The following is an 18,409-nucleotide window of genomic DNA, read 5'->3' as shown; positions in this document are numbered from 1 at the left end:
AAAACATGCCTACACGAAATGCATTCACAGATTTCATAGATTGCTTTCCAGAGATGCGAAGGATGAGCCCACATCCATGGGGGTGGCTTTTGTGTTTGTTTTCAAGAGAAGAGGTATTCTAAAATGGCACACCCAGGGGGGCAGTTTACACGTGTGTCTTCAATCACAAGGACTTGTGTTGTTGCTTCTGCTAAGTAACACGTAAAAGCATTTCCTTTTAGTGTAGAGAAATTTCCAGAACCCTGACCCTAAACCTCAATTCTGTCACTCAGAGATAGATTTTATTGATATCCTTGTAGGTCTGATTACCACTGATGTCATTTCATGTCTTCTCAAGTGAGTCCTCACAATAATCTAACCAATTCATCATCCAAACTGGTTTTGGTTTGGAGGGAAACCGTTCTTTTGTTTGAGGGGCTTGTACAGGAAAATGCTTCAACTCAGATAAACTGTGCAGTTGCATGAAAATGAGGTTTTATCTAACTCCGGGTTTGCTGTGTCACTTTGTTGGTTTTTGATATTTGTTTGCTTAAATAACACTAACAGCTAGTATTTCTGAGCATCCACTGGCCATCTGTCATAGCCTAAAAGCTTTGAGTACATCATCTCCCCCTCTCCCGTGACATAGAGACTATTATTCCCACTTTATTGATGAGCAAACTGAGGTTCAGAGAGGTTAAAAAAAACTTACCCTTCTCAAAATAAACAAATAAACAAGACTGGAGACATAACTCAGTAGAAAAGCCCTGGGCTCGATCCACAATAACACAAATAGACACATACATAAAAATGAAACTTCTCAAAGCCAGCAGCTAACACCTAGCAAGTCAAGATTCTGACTGAGCACCACGAATCCTTTGATCCTTCTTCTTCGCTGTCAGAGTCTAGGGTCTGTGCCTGCCTTCCTACAGGCAAGAGCAGTTGCTCCTAGCTGCCTCTTGGGGTGAAGGAAATTTAAGCTCCTAACTCAGAAGCAAACTGCCAAGTTTGGCTTCAGGGACTTGGGCAGGAGCACCTAGGTAGCCTTGGCCAGCTGACGTGATAGCAATGGATCTGAGGGCTAGCAGGGCCCTTGGCGGCTCCACAGGGCAAGGGGCTGGGCTGTACTGGGAAGCAGATGCACTGTGGTCTGGGGTCTGGAAGCCACGGAGTCCCCGTGAACAAAACAAAAGCTGAAGATTACAGCGAAGGTCACTCCTGCCGCATGCTGGGAGGGAGGGCTCGTAACGGAAAGTTTCCTTTCACCAACCCACTGCAGCAAGCTGGGCCACAGGACATTAGCTCTGCCCACGAGTCCCTTCATCTGGAAAAGTTAGCGCAATCGGCTGCTCTGATACATTAATGTGGCCGCTGAGAGCTGCCATTTCTGCAGGGCCTGGCTTTTCAGATGGGGCCTGATCAACACCAGGAAGTGAGATTCAGCCAGATTTCGCCTGAAAGAGCCAGAAAAGGCTTTCAGGGTCCAGGGCTGACCTCACGATGGCCGGGGCCTGGCTGCTGGAGGGGGGCAGCGCCGCCTGTGCAGGATGTGGGCCGAGGGGACCCCTCTGTAGCTTCCTGTCCTTCCTAGTCACCTGTGCCACCCACAGGGCGGCGCTGGATCTGCAGCTTTCGCTGCCTTCCTGGTTAGGCGCGGTGGGCAGAAAGGCCCTCTGTCCACCCTAACACGGGGACATCTTTTTTATGCTGATTTCGCCTCCCCGTCCAGCTCACCAGCCCAAACTCAAGAGTGTTTTACATGTTTTAGTTTAGTTTAGTTTGCCTTGAATAGAAATGAATCCAAATCGGGTCTCATTAGAGCACCGCTGGTGTATGATTTGGGCAATTTTACCATTATCTGCAAAGAGAAGAAATCATGGATACATTCAGACATAATTCCAAGGAATAAAAGTGAAATCTGCCTTTCATTGCGTGGGCTGCTGGGTTTTATTTATTTCTTTATTTTACTTTTGCTTCTGAAGCAGTGCAAGCATCAGGAATTCAGTGAGTGTGATGGCAGATTGTGCATGAAATTTTAGGCCTTGGGATGCCCGTTGGCATTTTCATTAAGTCGACTTGGTTATTTATTGGATTGCAGAAAATCTAGTTGTCATTATTGTTTTAAAGAAGAAACTCCACTGAATTCTACTCTAAGTCAAGATGTAAGTAAAATACCATGGAAAGATCGCAGTAAGGGAGGTGATAGAGGCTGCCTCACAAACATGTCCTCATGGGCTAGCATTGCATAAGAGAGATTCAGACACCGGGTATTGTCACTTTAGGTTCAGCGGCATTCCCTCATGTGATTGTGAAATGTTGATAATAACCATTTTATAAATTCACACCTATCCTAAAACTCACCCTTCTCGGTGTGCAGCTCATTGGCACATTCACAGCCTATGCGGTCGTCACCAGCATTGAAGGAATTACATATCCATTAGCAATCACTCCAAGTACTCCCCTTGTGCCAGCTCCTGAAAGTCACTTATCTTCTTTCTGTCTCTGTGGATGTGCTTACTCTGGATAGTAAATGGATACAGACAATAGGTGGTCTTTGGGACTGGTTCTTTAGCCTGTTTGGGGAGGCTTGTTCACTTTGTAACGTGTGAATATTTCGTTCCCTGGTATTGCCACATAGGAGTCCACTGAATGGACATGCCACATTTGGTTTATCCATTCATCAGTTGATGGACCTTTGAGTTGTTTCTGTCTATGACAGTGCTACTATGACTGTTCATGCATGTGCTCTGGTATAATCATGTCCTTTCAGTTATTTTGGATACATACCTAAGAATGGGATTATTAAATCACGTGGCAGCTCCACTGAATTTCTTCAAGAACTGCCAAACTGTTTTCCAAAGTGGCTGCAGCTGCAGGTTACAATCTTGCCAGCAATGGACCATATAAAGGGTCTATCTTCTTGACATCCCTTGCTAATACTTGTCATTATTTTATTTTAGTTAATCCTACTTAATGTAAAATGGTATCTCTATATAGTTTGCTTTTCGTATTTGGTTTTTTGTGTGTGGTACTGGGGACCGAACTCATGACCTTGCTCTTGCCAGGTAGAATCTTATGCTGCTGAGCTAAATCCCCGGGTCTACATAGTTTTTATTTAAATAATTACTAATAAACTTGAGCATCTGTGGTGTATTGAGAACGGATGGTCACTTTAAACACCAGCTGAGCTGAATCAGTGTGGTACAGAGTGTAGATAGCCCACCTGAGGGCTATTGTCAGCGTAAAAAGGAGACCTAGAGAGGAAGAGTTTGGAGATGTTAGTTCTTTTGAAATTGTTGATTCTCATGGAGGAGCTTGTCATGCTGGCTTCCCTGATATGAATTTGGCTGTCATCATTGGAGGAGCTCGGGACCTTGTCACTGAGAATGGCAGTGGTTTGCTTTGGGGGAGCCCTAGTCCTTTGAGCATTGCTTCCTGGCTCCAGTGTAGATCCCTCAGCCTAGTGGCATAGACCCTTCATCCTGCTGACATAGACTTTCTAGCTTCCACCGTTGACCTTGGGATTTTTCCAGAGCAGATCCGTGAAACAGATTTGCATAAAACATTGTCATGAGCTCTAGGCCATGCGGGGGGGAGGCATCGTCATGGACTCTAGGCCTTCATCTGGACTCATGCAGGAGATTGCACTGTGATCCAGGCCCTAAGCTGGATTTTCTAGGTCTTTAATGTGTGGACAGATTTCCTGCACTTTCTTTGTGTCTGACTCTCTGGGTGACCATTATAAATAATACTACACATTATGTGTCCTGTATATAATTGTTCTGCTTGCAATCCTTGACTACAACAGCATCTTTTGATATTATTATTGGCATTTTGAAGAAATGTGTTTACATCTTTTGCTCACTTGTTAATTTGGCTGTTTTTCCTTAAGAATTGCCTGAGGCTCCTGGAGTTCTAGAAAGACAGACATAGGTCACCACACCCAATTAGTTCTTTATATATTCTTGATACACATGTCTTATGATGCAGGATCTGTACAAATTCCTCCAGTCTGTAGGCTGTCATTTTACTTTCTCAATTACACTCTTTGATGTGAAGTTAATTTTGGTGAAGTCCAGTTTATCCATTTTTCTTTTATCCCATCCTTTTGATACCATATCTAAGAAGCCTTTGCCTAATCCAAAGTTACAATGATTTTTCCCCTATGTTTTCTTCTAAAAATTTCATAGTATTGGTTCTTATATTTAAATCTATGATTCTTTTAAGTAATTTTTGGATAAGGTATAAGAGACCAGCTTAATTTTTCTGCATGCAGATACCAGTTGTCCTAAAATCATTTTTTGAAAAAACTAATTTTCTTCCATTGAATTATCTTAGAACCCTTGTCCTAACCCTTATTTTATTCTTTTCTCACTGACTAAATCATCTAGCTATCTTAGGATCACATTAAAACAGTCCCAGTTTCTGTCTTCAAAGAACTTACTCTCTCTTAGAGAGAAAATGCACTAAGAAAAGTTACAAAGACATTTATTCATTCATTCAATAACATGGAATTCTTACAAAATGTGAGGCATTGTGCCAGATCCTAAGCAGAATAAGACATATGGGAAATATATGAATATACCACCATGAAGCAGGTGAAAAACTCCCAGAGCGTTCAGTTTTTAGTAAGACCAAATGAAGCCCTGGGAAGTTCTGGCATCTCTGCTTGAATTTTGCACTTGCTGGGCATAGTAGGTCCTTTCTGGTATACTATCCTGGAGCTCTCACCCGTCCTGAGACATTCTCTCTTCTCAAAGGTTTTCACCTGTGCCGCCAGGATTATGAATCACTCTGAGATAGCATTTAGCATGTCGAATTATAAGTAGGTTTCTGTCCCACTCATCCTTGGGGACATCCTTGTCCTCATGACATCATGTCCTAGAAAACTCTTCGGCAAGAGACCATCTTCTGTGTGTTTATTGAATGGATGGAAAATTGGATCCAGAGCACTAGATGTTGTCTCGCTTGGAAAATTTCCTGGAAGTGGGAATTTCATGTCTTTTCCAAAAAGATATGAAAGCAGATCTTCAGGAAAGAAAATTTTAACCAGTAGGGTACACAGTGTTACAGGGAAACTCAAGTCTGACTGCACCACGTTGCCTTGATCCGATGACACTGGGTTTAAAATGTTTGAGGGAGTGATGTGGACAGGCACCAGTGTGGCTATGTCCCGACTTCCAAGGAGAACATTGTCTTTGGCCTGGGAAAAAAAGAGCTGAGAATCAGAGTTAAGCCCAGTATAACCCAGATGTTTCAAGTCAGCAGAACCATTTATCAAAAGAATTCTACCGATTCCAACAGTGTGGTGTCTTCTAGCCCTCCTTCTTCCTGAAAGAAACCACAAATGGCAGGCGCCAGAAGGCATCAGCCTCGGGAAGAACTGGGTTTCATTGGGGGGCGGGGAGGCACTGACCCCGGAGAATTCATCTTCCCAATTTTGCTGTCACATTAGCAATTAATTAACTGCAAGTTCCTTGAGCAAATATGTATTCTGTTGTGGCTCGATTTACTTGAAATAGCAGAAATCCATGGGCTTTCCAGAGGGCGTGGTGGCATAAAACCCTTGGCTGTCCTGGCTCTGGGATTTTCTTTTTCCCTGAGAATAACTTACATTAAATTCACTGAACAACTGTGGTCATCAAAGGATTTAGGGGAGAACTTGATCTTTCAGGGAAACAAGCAGAAGGTTGAAAATGATGATCGTGAAAAGTAATATTCTGAAGGGCTCCTTGGGTGGTCTGCGGTCAGACCAAGCCACCAAGCAGAATCCGAAACATTGAACTTCATCCTGGACTTCCGGTCACAGCAAATCTGCTGGAGTCTTGGCTTTCCTGGGGCAGAGAGGAATTGAGTTTTCTTATCCACCTTGGCTCTGCTGCACAGTGTACCCTCCAAATGGCCATCTTGTTCCCCCGAGGAATTCCTACTGGTAGTGTTAACGATTGGGCACATTAGTGGGATAGTAGGGACACGTTATAACGGGCCACGAGTGACAACAGTTAACCTGCCCTGAGGAGTTTCTCTGAAGCGTCTTTCTATACATCACGAGCCAGCCCTAATCTTCTGGGTCCTGGAGCTGAGTGAGCACAGGTGGAGTTTTTATTACTCATGGGTTGTGTGAATTACTGTGCTCTGGAGAACAGTGAGTGTTTTAGCCAAGACTCTGACTTTGGAGGTTCAGTCCCTGGGTTCCCATCCCGACTCCCACAAGCTCTTGCTGGGGAGCTGTCTATCATGTCATCATATCATGTCACCTTTCTCAGCCTCAGCGTTTGTGATCGCGTGCATATATAGAATTTAAGCGTTCCCTGTGCACCATAGGTCCTAGTAAGTGTGTACACAAGTTACCTCAGAACCTCCTGAGGAGGAGGTGTTACTGTTATCCTGAAGTGAAAGAGGTAGGATCTGAACCCTGGAAGGCTGATCCCAAATCACACTTGTAACCACGGTGCTGCTTCATGAGGAAGAAGATGAAAATAAATAGATGTCCTTTTCCAACTCCTGATTTCCGTAATTCTATCAATAACACCATAAATTTGTTCCAGTGATTCAGAAGCTAGGAACAGGAACAGGAGATGGCAAAACTATGGCCTGTGGGCCAAATCAGGCCTGTGTGCTTCTTTATACCAATGAAGTTTTATTGAAACTCAGCCTCACTCATTCCCGTTCATACTCTCTGTGGCTTCTTTTGCATCGCAATGATGGGACTGAGTGTTGTATACAAGTCTAGGCACCAAGCCAGAACATTTATTTTCCTAGTGCTTTACAGAAGTTTTCAGGCTCCTATGGCAAAATCTAAGTCTATCAGGGAAACAGGATTTTATTCTGTCCACTGGTATATTCTTAGCATCTACAACAAAGTTTAGTGCATAGTAAGTGATTTTATATTATATGTATATGTAATATAGTATTATATAATACAAACATGTAGAGTCTTTTGTTTATAACTTCTTCGATTGTACCCTCTTAGCTTCAGTACACAAAACAAAAACCTATAAAAGCTGATGTTCAAGTATATAAACTGTGTAAGTTGCAAATGCATAAAATGAGATTTTTATCAGTTTTCCTGGGCACTCGCCAAAGAGAGGGCAATATAGGATATAAGATAAACAGTTGTTAGGGGCTTTTCTTCTCCCCTTGGACTGAATACCATGGTTTGGGAGAGTTAATCTTCGCATTGAAAATGTAACTTAACCCATTTTAGATGGGTTCCTTGTAAAAACTGATGAGTAAATATGCCCCAAAAGATAGACAGAGTGATTGGTTTGCACTCTTTACTTGTCCCATCTTTTATGAATTACTGTGTGAAAGGTGAATTCTCTGCTGTTTTAAACCTGATACTAACAATACATGCTTTTTGTTCCAGAACGTCTTATGTGGAGGTATTTCAGACAGCTGCCAGGTGTCTCTTACTGTCCTGATTTAACAGCACTAATATAGCTAATGGAAGGTGGGGTTGTTTCATGGAAATTATTTCATATTCCGGAACAAACTTAGGAGCATCATATCTGTGATAGCCCCACCACCACCACCAGTTCGCAGAGTCCTTTATCTTAGCAGTGAATTAATTAATTTCATTATCTGGTACTTAGTTATATATAAAATGTTGTCATCCTGAAAAACGTTCCACGTATATTGTCACTATTGCCAAACTGTGTGAGTTTGCTGCCCTGCTAGGAATGTGTTTAGAATGGATTCCAGTAGAAAGGGCATTGTCACCTCTACCGCTGGGCCCTGTGGTGCTTTCAGGAGCATCGGGCTCTTCCGGAGTCAGTGGAAGGGATGCAGCCGCTTCTTCCTTTACTCATTTACTCTGTGGTCCTACTTCGGGCTGAGTAGTTGGCTCAGCCGTGAAGACTTTGGGGACACACACTCAGCCTTCCCCGTAGAAGACCACAAACTGGCGTGGAGGACGTTAGGGAGACAGAATACAAGATGAGCAGCTTAACCGAGGACTAGAGAGGCTGGAGCCCAGAGTAGGGACCAGCTGGGACCAGGGTAGGTGGGACAGCAGGGGAGATCTCTAAGGCAGGGGCCCTGCACAGGAGCCAGGGCTCGGTGGCATTTATTGGTGCTGGGAGCCACAGGAGGATGATCCGATGTGTGGAGGGCAACAGGAAGGGCTAAGGGTAGCAAGGACAGATGGCTAACAGCGCAGCCAGGGCCACCCGGTCTACCTACAGACTGCCTCTGCGACCTCTAGGCAGGGGGCCACCCCATCGCACAGGACTCCCTGGACGCTGCCCACCTTTCACTTCCTCTGTAGACACCCACTGCTTGCTGTGCCCCGCTTTCATGAGCCATCGGAGTGGGGAGCAGAGCACCCCTGGCTGTGTGTCTGGCTGCAGTCACATCCCCGGACTCCCACAGAGCTTGATCGTTCTCTCAGGACTGTGGGTTCCTTGTGCCTCTGGGTTGCCAGGGTGCTTCTCAGAGGATGTTTGCATTTGTCCTGCCTGACATCCCTGGAGAGACGGAGAGTCTTTCACAGGTGCAGATGCCCATTCGGCAGAAAGCTGAAGGATCTCTGTCTTTCTTTCCCTCTCTCTCTCCCTGTCTCTATCTGCCTCTCCTTGTCCGCCTGTATCACTGTATGTATGTCTCTTTGTGTGTCTGTCTTTCTTTCTCTCTCTCTCTCTCTCTCTTAATATCTCTTTCTCTGCCTCTCTCTTTCTCTTTCTGTCTGATAATTGAACAGAGGACATTTGCACTGAATTACATTCTCAACCCTTTTCTTATTTTTTATTTTGAGATAGGGTCTTGCTAAGTTACTAAATTGATGGAAGTTGAGATCCTCCTGCCTCAGCCTCCCACAGTGCTGGGATTGTAGGCATGTGACAGCATACCTGGCTAAGGTTATATTTTTAATTTTGTGTAAAACTGGGCCTCAGAGAGCAGGGCACCCTCCCCCTTTAGAGTGGCTGTGGCCCAGTAGCCTTCTGCTAGAGATCTCCTCCTAGCACTACCATTGAGTTCCCTTCCAAAACACAAGTCCCCTTGTAAAGTTTTGGTAAACACATTTATTTTGGAATAATCACAGATTTGCAAAGATTCACCTCGTTTCTTCCAAAGTTAATTTTTACTTAACTGTGATTTATTTCTCAAAACTGGGAAATAAACATTGATATGTTACTATTAACTGAATGCTAGGCTTTATTTGGATTTCACCAGTTTTCTACCTTAATGCCCTTTTCATGTTCTATTATTCCATCCAGACTACACCATTGCATTTAGCATCCTTAATTATACATGACTAGGGCATATGGACACAGACGGTCTTCCATTAAAGGCTTTGAGCCTGAAGAGACTGAAAAACACAGAGCCATATCTTTCTTTCTTTCTTTCTTTCTTTCTTTCTTTCTTTCTTTTGTTTTGTTTTGTTTTGTTTGTCTTTTTTGAGACAGGGTCTCTCTATGCAGTTCAGGATGACCTTGATTTCACCTTGTAGCCCAGACTGTTCTTGGGCTTGCAACAATCTTCCTGTCTCAGCCTCCTGAATACTGGGATCACAGATGTGTGCTAAGATGCTTGGCTATAAAGATCCTTTTATCAAGTCTAAAACTCACCTAGCTTCTGAGATACAGGAACAATATTTCCCTCATCAACTCTCCTGATTGAGTGGTTTCAGCAAATAAGAATAGGGTCACCGTCTGAGTTGGTGATATTTACTTGATAAGTGACGGGCACCCTGACAGGTCCTGCCTCATATATTATAACCCATTGTGTGTAGGACTTATGTTTAATGTATCTTTCCAGAACCCCACAGGGCTTAGCATGCTGCTTGATACAGAACAGCCATTCAGTAACCATCTCAGTAGATAGCACCTGGTACCTAAAGCCAGTTGCAGCCAGTGGTAGAATATCCCCAACCCTTCTCACCACCTTCTGAGCAGAATCATGCCCCCCAGGAAGGCTTGGTAAGATACCTAATTGAATTTTAATGCCATTGTTAAAAAGAGTACTTCATGGAGAACTTTTCTTTGACCTAATCAACTGTGATTAGCCTCCAGCCCAGAAAGAAATAAGCAGGTGACCGAAGAAGGCACCCAGTCCCACAGTCATTTCCCCCCATATTGCTGTGAGTTCACTGTCCTGTGTTACATTCTGCTAGGTTGCCTCTGCACCCTGGGGGTGCAGGTATGGAAGGCAAAATAGCCTAGGCAAAAATCTGAGGAGAGAAAAGGAAGAGGACCCAAATGTCACACCCAGAAAGTCCCATGGCACCAATGCCGCTCATGCCATTTCTTGTCCATTTGATGGTTTTCCAAAGAGAAAAAGAGCTGTAGCTGCCCACTTGCCCTTTTCTTTCCCCTGAAAGTCCAAGAGTTGCCTAGTTAAGGGCTTTGAGAAAGCCATGAGCTGGGAACAGCTGAGGCAACTTGAAACTCTAAACAAATATTTATAGCACCTAGTATGTGACCAGCCACATACTGAACACGATAGGCCACTGGGGCTGCCCACTCACCTTTTGAAAGACTGTAAACAGGAGAATGTCAGCCACATCCTAACAAAGTATCAGCTGGACCAGAGTAGTAAGTGGAACCCTAACCCTCCTGGTCAACCCTAGCTTTCTTCTCTAGTTCTGTGTTCCTGAAGTCTGTGTCATCCACCACCTGAAGTGACCACTATACTCCCAACCTCCCTAATGTATGTTCCTCAGAGATTTTGATTGAAGAGGACATCCATCTTTAAAACCATGGAAGGTACCCATGGTCTCTGGATCACTGGGAAATTCCTACCAATGGAGCCCCATCCTGGTACCTGACAGCTCCATAGACAAAGGGCAGTGGAGAAAATAGTTACCCTGCTCACGATGGGGACCTGCAATTTTATGACCATCCCAGCCAAAACACAGAGAGCTGCTATGTGCTCTTGTTCTAGGCGTGATACATTTTCTGAAAGATGCCAGCATCAAAATGCCATACAGTAGTAGTGGTGCATCCTAGAGCAATTCTGTCTGAGTCTGACAGTAATGAAACTAGAATGTCCATTACATCTGGTGTGTGTGCTGGACGGCTTCCTTGTTTGAAGTCTTCTGTCTGTGCCTTAGTGGAAATAATTAGATTGCTGACCTGTGTCCAGCTCGCCACGGAGATAGTGACTGTTTACTTACAGATATCAAGGCATGATGTCTGTAGACATTTTCTCTATTCTCCTCTTCCTTCTATTTTATTACTGTGGGGAATGCTTTAATATCCATCTAATAAGGTCCCAAGTGAAATTTAAACATGAAAGAAAAAGAGGGATTCTAATAACGTGACATTATAATAGCTTTCTTTCTTTTTGCCCAATACCCTTGCACTCTCTCTGATGGTGCCTTGTCTTAGTCTGTTGGGTGCCGCTGTAATAGAATGCCTGAGACTGGATGATGTATAATGGGCAGAAACTTGTCATGTATAATGAACAGAAACCATTTCTCATGATGCTCAAGACTGGGAAGCTCAAGAGAGCAAGGGCCTTCTCACTGTGTCATATCACAACAGAAGAGGGTAGGGCAAGTGCGTGAGACAGACATACAGAGCAAGAGAGGATGGAGACTAAGCTGACCCTGTGGTTAGGAACTGTCTCCATGATAGTTAACCCACTCCTCTTATAATGGCATTCATTTGATTTGCCCTCATGATCTTCGGGTGCCACCCCTCAACACTCTAACACTGGGGATTAAGTTTCCAACTCATTGCTCTTTCAGTGTCACGACATTGGACTTGGAATGAAGCTTAAAGATGACCTGACCCAGCTCCCATCTCCGTGTATCCATAGGGCAGCTCTGAGACTCTAGGTCCTTGAGTCTTCTGATGATTGAGTATTGGCTAACATGGGAAAATCACCAGCTTTGCAGTGAGCTTAAGCGATAAAATAGCTTTCCATACAGGAGTCCCCTTTAATAATAATAGCTACTTTTTGTAAATGCTCAAATGTAATACTCTGCTAGGAACTTTAGTGTGAATTGGACCAGTGTTGACTGTTCACAGCACTTTCAAAGATAGATACTGTTATTTTGCAGTTAGAGGGAAACTTGGGCGCTCCTCTAGTTTATGTACAGATGACAGGGACGGTGGGGCCTCTCTCCAACAGCGCCGACCCTCCACTGGTTCTTAGAAGGCAAAGCACATCTGCCTAGAAATCAGGCAGCAGATATTTCCTGCTTGGTTTCTAGCATGCTATCAGGATTCTCAGATCTTTGAGTCCGAAATGCCCAGTGTTATTTGTGTAATTATTTATATTCCACTTTATTTTAAGAAATATGTGGAAAAATAAAAGGATATTTGTGACATACCAGAAAAGCAAAATATGGTGAAGACCAGAGACCCAGGTTCAAAGGAAGGCTAGTTGAAAGCTATTAAAATTAAAAATATACACAATGATATGGAATATAAAAGTGTGTCGGTTCATTGTGTTCATTTGATGTGGGCTTCCTGTCCACCAAAAGGGAAGGACCATCAATTCATGGTTCTTATTAATCCAGTGATCATCGGGATATGGGAGATCCTTTCCTGATCAAATTGTGAAGAAAATTTCTCGTGGCATTTTCATGTGAAGTAGAGAAGCTGGAAAGATCCAGTTATCCATCGCCTCAGCTGCAATGCCTATGTGATATACTGGTACTTAGGTTCTTATAGCATTTTTGTTGTTGTTTTTGGAAGCCAAGGGCAGAGCATTAAAACAAACTTGGCCAACAAGGCAATGTAGGTCAAATTTGTAGCCTGCAACCTTTCATCTTTATCCACCAAGAGGAAAAGTTTCCTCAAGCGCTACATCACCTCTGACACCAGATGTATGGCTATTTTCTCCCAGAACAATTGAGTTCAGTTTTCTGGCAACTGAGTGTTCTACAATTTGACTCAATTATGATATGGTCTATTTGGAGATAGCATGCTTGGATGTGGCCCCCAGTGCCAGAGATGAAGGGCTCATTTTGCAAGACCACCCTTGCGTCACAAACCCATCTAAGCCCAGGTTATTGCCTGCACATCTGATCAACAGGCCAGAAGAACAAGGTCTCCACCACTCCCTCCTCAGTGCCTGAGTTTGGATGGTTTGCTGAAATGGCTCAAGGAACTTAGGAAGAACAGCTTCCTCCTAGATGATTCATTTACTAAGAAAGGGTACAAATTAGGAACAACGAGATGGACCACGTATGAGTCACCGTTATTGCTTTAGAAAATTCTGAGGGTTTTAGGAGCTCAATGCAAGGAATGAATGAGAACCAAGTATGTATCCTTTTTTTTTATTACCAACCCCACATACATAAAACATTGTGCTTGGTGGAAAGAGTCTTCACTGTAGCTCAAGTCGCATAAGCCAAGTCACACAAGCCAGGCTGAGCCCCAGACTGTCAATGAAAAGTATATCCAGGGCATGAGTTCTCCTGTGAGTCTGCACCACCTGTCCCTCTGACTGAGACCAGAAAGTACCGTCTTGAGAAGGGTGGTCTTTGAGCCCAGCACAACGATCAAGTGGGGAAAGGGTGGATGAAAGATGCCAGCTGGATGTGACTGAATTCATTTTCCTTCACTGATGCTCTGCTGTGTCTCAGTTTCACTTATCTGTGAAGAAGTCACATCCTTGGCACCGTGGAGCATTCGTGGGTTCTGCCGAGGAACCACCAGCAGATCACTGATATTTAGCTCAGGTCTCATAAGACAAATTTGGCTCCAAGCAAAAATGACATCTCTGTTTTCCTAAAGGAATGTCACTTGTTTGCCCCAGTTAATATTAATAAACCCAAGGCTATTATGCGTTTCCTTATCAAAGCGTGAAGATGTTAGAATAATGGCATTTTCAAGCTGAAATGGATCTTGGCGATCTTCTAGTCCAACGTCCCCACTGAACAGATGAGGAAGCAAGGAAGAAAAGGGCTCAGATAGTCAGGTATACAGTCTGGGCTGGGAGCCGGGTCCTTGGATGGCCAGCCCTACACATGGCCCCACAGTTCCATCTGACTTTTTCATCTTGCTATTTCATCCCTGAACTAGAAGATGATAGAGAACATGGAACCAGGTACTTTCATCCATGAATTTATTTTGTTCTACAATTCTAGTTGCAAACCAAGTGGTCGCACACCAAATCAAATTTCCTCATAAGAGTGGAGGCGGACTTAGTGAATGGAAGCAAAATTGTGCCGAATGCTTCTGTTCACAAACTGAATTGTTCGTGAACAGAAGCATTCCTGAACCGAAGTATTACTGTAATCTGTACATCACTTCCGTTTACTTAACGCATCTTTGGATTACTTATGATTTTACCTACCCTAATGTAAATGCTATGTAAATACTTGTTACACTGCATTACGTAGGGAGTAATTACAAGAAAAAATAGGTTCATACAAGTTCAGTACAGCTGCTTTTTCCCCCCAGATATTTTCAATGTGTAGTTGCTTAATCCTGGGGTGTAGAGCCTTTGTGTATGGGGCTATGGGCTATGGAGGAGCTATGGTCCATCACGGATGGCTGGCGTGCAGATTATCAAGATAAGCACATTCTCACTCTTGTATTCCTTTTCCCCTGCCAATGGATCATATGTAAGTTCCTGCATTTCTTTAAAGGACATGAATTTCCCAGAATTTCCCATAGCCAGGATGGAGGATAATATAATATCCCTAAATTACTTACCTGTTTCCACTGATGAAGTAAGTCAGCCTGCAGAGTTCATCTCCATTTCTCTTCAACTAGACAAATACCCATTTTCACCAACATGGAACCTTCCACTAACCTGAGGACAAATAAACCACATTTCCGGTGGTCCCAGGATAATTCAGCTATGAAAAAAATGGGGGAGGAAAGAGATGGCAACATAAGAAGATGTGCCGAGTTGGGCTGAAACTAGGTCCCCACCAGAACCAGGGGAAAGTAGGGCCACTAAAACAGCCCTTTCAAAATGTGACACCACCCTTAAATGTATCTTGGGAAATAATAGATTTTTAGAAGGACTGTTTCAGAGGGCTCCATTCTTCACTCAATAACATATCGTAAATGAATCACATTATTAATTTATAATAGAACAACTGTTTTGTCTCAACAATCATCTTCTCAAGCTCTGACATTAATTTTCTTCTTCTTTTTAATCATCTCAAAATATTAGCACTCACACCACCCCCGGCATGCCACCTAGACGTCTGTGCTCCTCCTCTAAAATCTGAGATGATTTTGCCTGGTTGGCATCCAGCATCTTCTGACCATCCTTTTGTGATACTGAAAAGCAGCTGGCATTGGTTGAGGCTGATTCTCTGCCAAATAGGATGTGAAGGAGTTTAACTGTGTTGCTTCACTTAATCTTCCTGACATCCTGTAAATCATGTATCATTATTAAGCCTGTTTTATCTATGAGGAAACTGAGGCAGAGAACCATTTTGTTTTCCTAATGCAAAGAAAAAGGAAAGTTTCTCTTGGTTAGGTTTCATGAATATAGATGTTCATAGACACGGTTTGCTTAAATCAGGGTGTGTCTGTGCACTGTTTTTTATATAACACAAAATGTAAATATTGTCTTCAGTTATACTCAAGTCCAAGTAGTGAAAGGCAGACAAAAACATAAATGAAATATTCAGTTACGACCACCAAAACTATGTCTGTGAGAAAGGATTCTTATATATTAGTATTAAGATGACTCTATCATGGCATATATAGATATTTTGGTTGTTTTGTTTCTGGAATATCCAAATGTGACTGGGTGTGGCTGCATGTTTTAGCTACTTCCTTGTTGCTGGGGCAAAATACTGACAGCACAAATAAAAGGGGGGGGAAGGTTTATTTTGGCTCAGTTATAGAGATTTCAGAGTCAGATGACTTCAGGGTGGCATGGCAGAGGAGAAACAGTCCATGGCAGGCAGGCAGGAAGCAGCAAGCCTTCTTTTTTCTTCCCCTTTTTATTCCATTCAGGGTACAAGTTTACTGGTTGGTACTGCCCACACCCAGGGCGGGTCTTCCCAGTAAGTTCATCGACCACACCCAGTACTGTGCTAAACCAGTAAACCCAACATCACACATCCATGATCCAGGATCAGGCACCAACAGTCCAGTCATTCCCCAATGCCCTACCTATGAATGCATGAGGCTTCGGCAAGACCTCTAGATATAAACCGTGACACCCCCGCTTTGTTCCTAGTCAACAGATCGCTTCATCTCTCTTAATCTTAGTTCTCGCAATTGTTAAAGATTGGCCGTATAATTCCAGCACTCTCAGAGGTTATACCAAACATACAAGTAACTGTACAGACTGATCGGGAAGATGGTAGAGGAAAGGGGCGCCATTTGTGCACCGAAGGTAACTGTTTGCATCTACGCCTGTTGGGAGAACTGTGATTTTAGACAACGGAGGGGAAATCCTGTACACGAAAGCTTCTTAATAACAATAACCCCCCAGAAATCCTTGAAGCACCACACCACTCAAAACTCATTCCAATCACTATACCAGCTATGGTACACCTAATTGAACAGTTACACAAATAGATACTGTAATACAGTTGTGGTTCCCATTAAGGTGCCAGCCTCAGGATCTATAAACACTTGTCTACTTCTTGTTCCCCTTTTCAAAAGCTGTTCTGGGCAAGCTTTGGAAAGGGAACCTGTCCTGTTATGACTCCGCTGAAAAAGCATGAAAACGTATGCAAGATCTCCTTCTCGTTTCTGCCCCAAACATACCTCCCACTCTCCACACATTTCCTTGAGCTTCTGACCTTGTGATCCTTGGGGCAGGAGGGAATGCAGTTTGCCAGTTCCACTGTATCTGCTGTACTGCTTCAGGCACTTCTCTGCAATGACATTCACCAGGGTCCAGACCCCACAGACCACAGTGGCCTGATGTTCTGGTCCAGTGCTGTCATGCTAAGCTCTCTTCCCATGGTGCAACGGATTTCCTTGTCAACTAACTGAACTGAATATTAGTTTCACTTTCCTTTGCTCACTTCTGTGTGTGTGTGTGTGTGTGTGTGTGTGTGTGTGTGTGTGTGTGTATTAGCTCTCCAAGCTAAGAATTTTAACAGATAAACAGTTCTGAGTTTCTCTGAGCGCCTTCCTTTCGTCTTGACCTTCTCAGAGAAGAGGGATGCCATTCCCCACGGGAGGTAACCTTGGGATGAGGATTGAAACTCAAGGGCTGCCTTTGAATCATGGCAAGTCTGCTGGGTTAGAAAAACTCTAAAGAGGGGGCTAAAGGCAGTTAAAGATTTGTACAGAAGAGATATCCACAAAGTACCCATTTCCTGTCGCTCCAAGCTGGTCACCTTAGATGTTAATGAAAGTTGTGGTGGTCACGGACAGTGACAGAGGTAACATCTCAAGTGAATATCATTTGAACTCTAGGAATTATTTTCCCTCTGTCCTAAAACTAAGGGCCTATTTTGAGGGCAGGGTGGTTGCACATATTGAGAAGAGGCCAGTGACCTGGAATTCCTTCAGATCCTCGGTCCCCTTAAATCTGAGTGGCGTAGCCTTCTGCAGGGGACTTAAACGGAAGAAAATCTAACACACCAGGACTCTGAGAGTCACATTACATAAAGAAGAAGTCAGCTTAGCGAGAGGCCTCCTCTCTTGGAATTTCAAAAATTATTTTTAACGCTTTGAAAGTAGCGAACGGCTGTCTTTTGTTTGATAGAGAGCATGGCACAGAACAGTCCTCATCTGAGCCCTGTGCGTCCAAGTCCTGTGGCGTTGTGGCAGGCCACCAAGGAAACTGAAAGGTACCAGTGATGTCAGTCAGTCAGTCCATGAGCATATCCGCTCCTCTGGTGGGATTTGCATTACCAAAGGCACATTTGGTTTTAAGAGCTATGGGATGGATGTTAAGCACCACCACTAACCTACTTAATGAGAAGGTGCATTTTGCCCACTGTGACCTGCAGCAGATTCCTCTGTACATTGTCTAATCCAATAAGCATTACCAAGGTTAGCTTTAGGATCTAGTTTTATCATTGATATCTTCAGTAATAGCCAGAACCTCTTTTGCAGAGGAAGTTAAAGCAGGATTGGTAAAGATACCTCATAGTAACCATGTATATCACTGTCAAAGGACTCTGCACATCATGTGGTGGGTGGACATAGCTGTCTTTTCCGATAGGACCCAAGAGGCTCAAGGACAGTAATCTCCTGCCTCAGGTTAGCAGTGTTTCTGGAACACAGTACATGGTCACTAAACACTAGAAAAGGGAAAGGCAGCTGTGGGAAACAAAAGAGAGTCCCACAGTGAGGTCTTGGTACCCACTCTACAGTGAGACTCCCCAGAAGTATGCCGTAGACCTCTTGAAAATGGTATAGTTAGGTGATGCTAGGAGGTGATGCTAAATTGTGATGTCACAATTTAGAGAATGTGGCAGGTAGGACTGAGGACTTGGGCTTTGTGTCCTTGCACTGGAACAGCCTCTCCATATCTCTCTGAGCTATGGCTCAGGATGCAGATTTGTGTACCCAGAGCTGAGCTGGAGCAGAGAGTA

General features: G+C 43.6%; 1 protein-coding gene and 1 long non-coding RNA gene across 3 annotated transcripts in view; one reads left to right on the top strand and one right to left on the bottom strand.

Annotated features, from left to right (window-relative positions):
* Rora (RAR related orphan receptor A) overlaps window positions 1-18,409 on the top strand; it is a 648,320-nt gene that overhangs the window by 310,826 nt on the left and 319,085 nt on the right. The gene's annotated exons all lie outside the window — the stretch shown is intronic.
* Window positions 13,216-16,815, bottom strand: LOC134474756 (uncharacterized). The gene is made up of 3 exons (XR_010045606.1): window positions 16,658-16,815; window positions 14,595-14,740; window positions 13,216-13,954 (listed from the first exon to the last, which is right to left on the bottom strand). It is a non-coding gene; the product is annotated as an uncharacterized LOC134474756 (long non-coding RNA).

Source organism: Cavia porcellus, unplaced genomic scaffold (genome assembly GCF_034190915.1).
Source record: "Cavia porcellus strain 051 isolate PalLab524CR breed Dunkin Hartley unplaced genomic scaffold, mCavPor4.1 scaffold_38, whole genome shotgun sequence".
NCBI classification, from domain to species: Eukaryota; Metazoa; Chordata; class Mammalia; order Rodentia; family Caviidae; genus Cavia; species Cavia porcellus.
The sequence above is the reverse complement of the archived record's forward strand: the minus strand, read 5'-3'. Positions and strand labels throughout refer to the sequence as shown.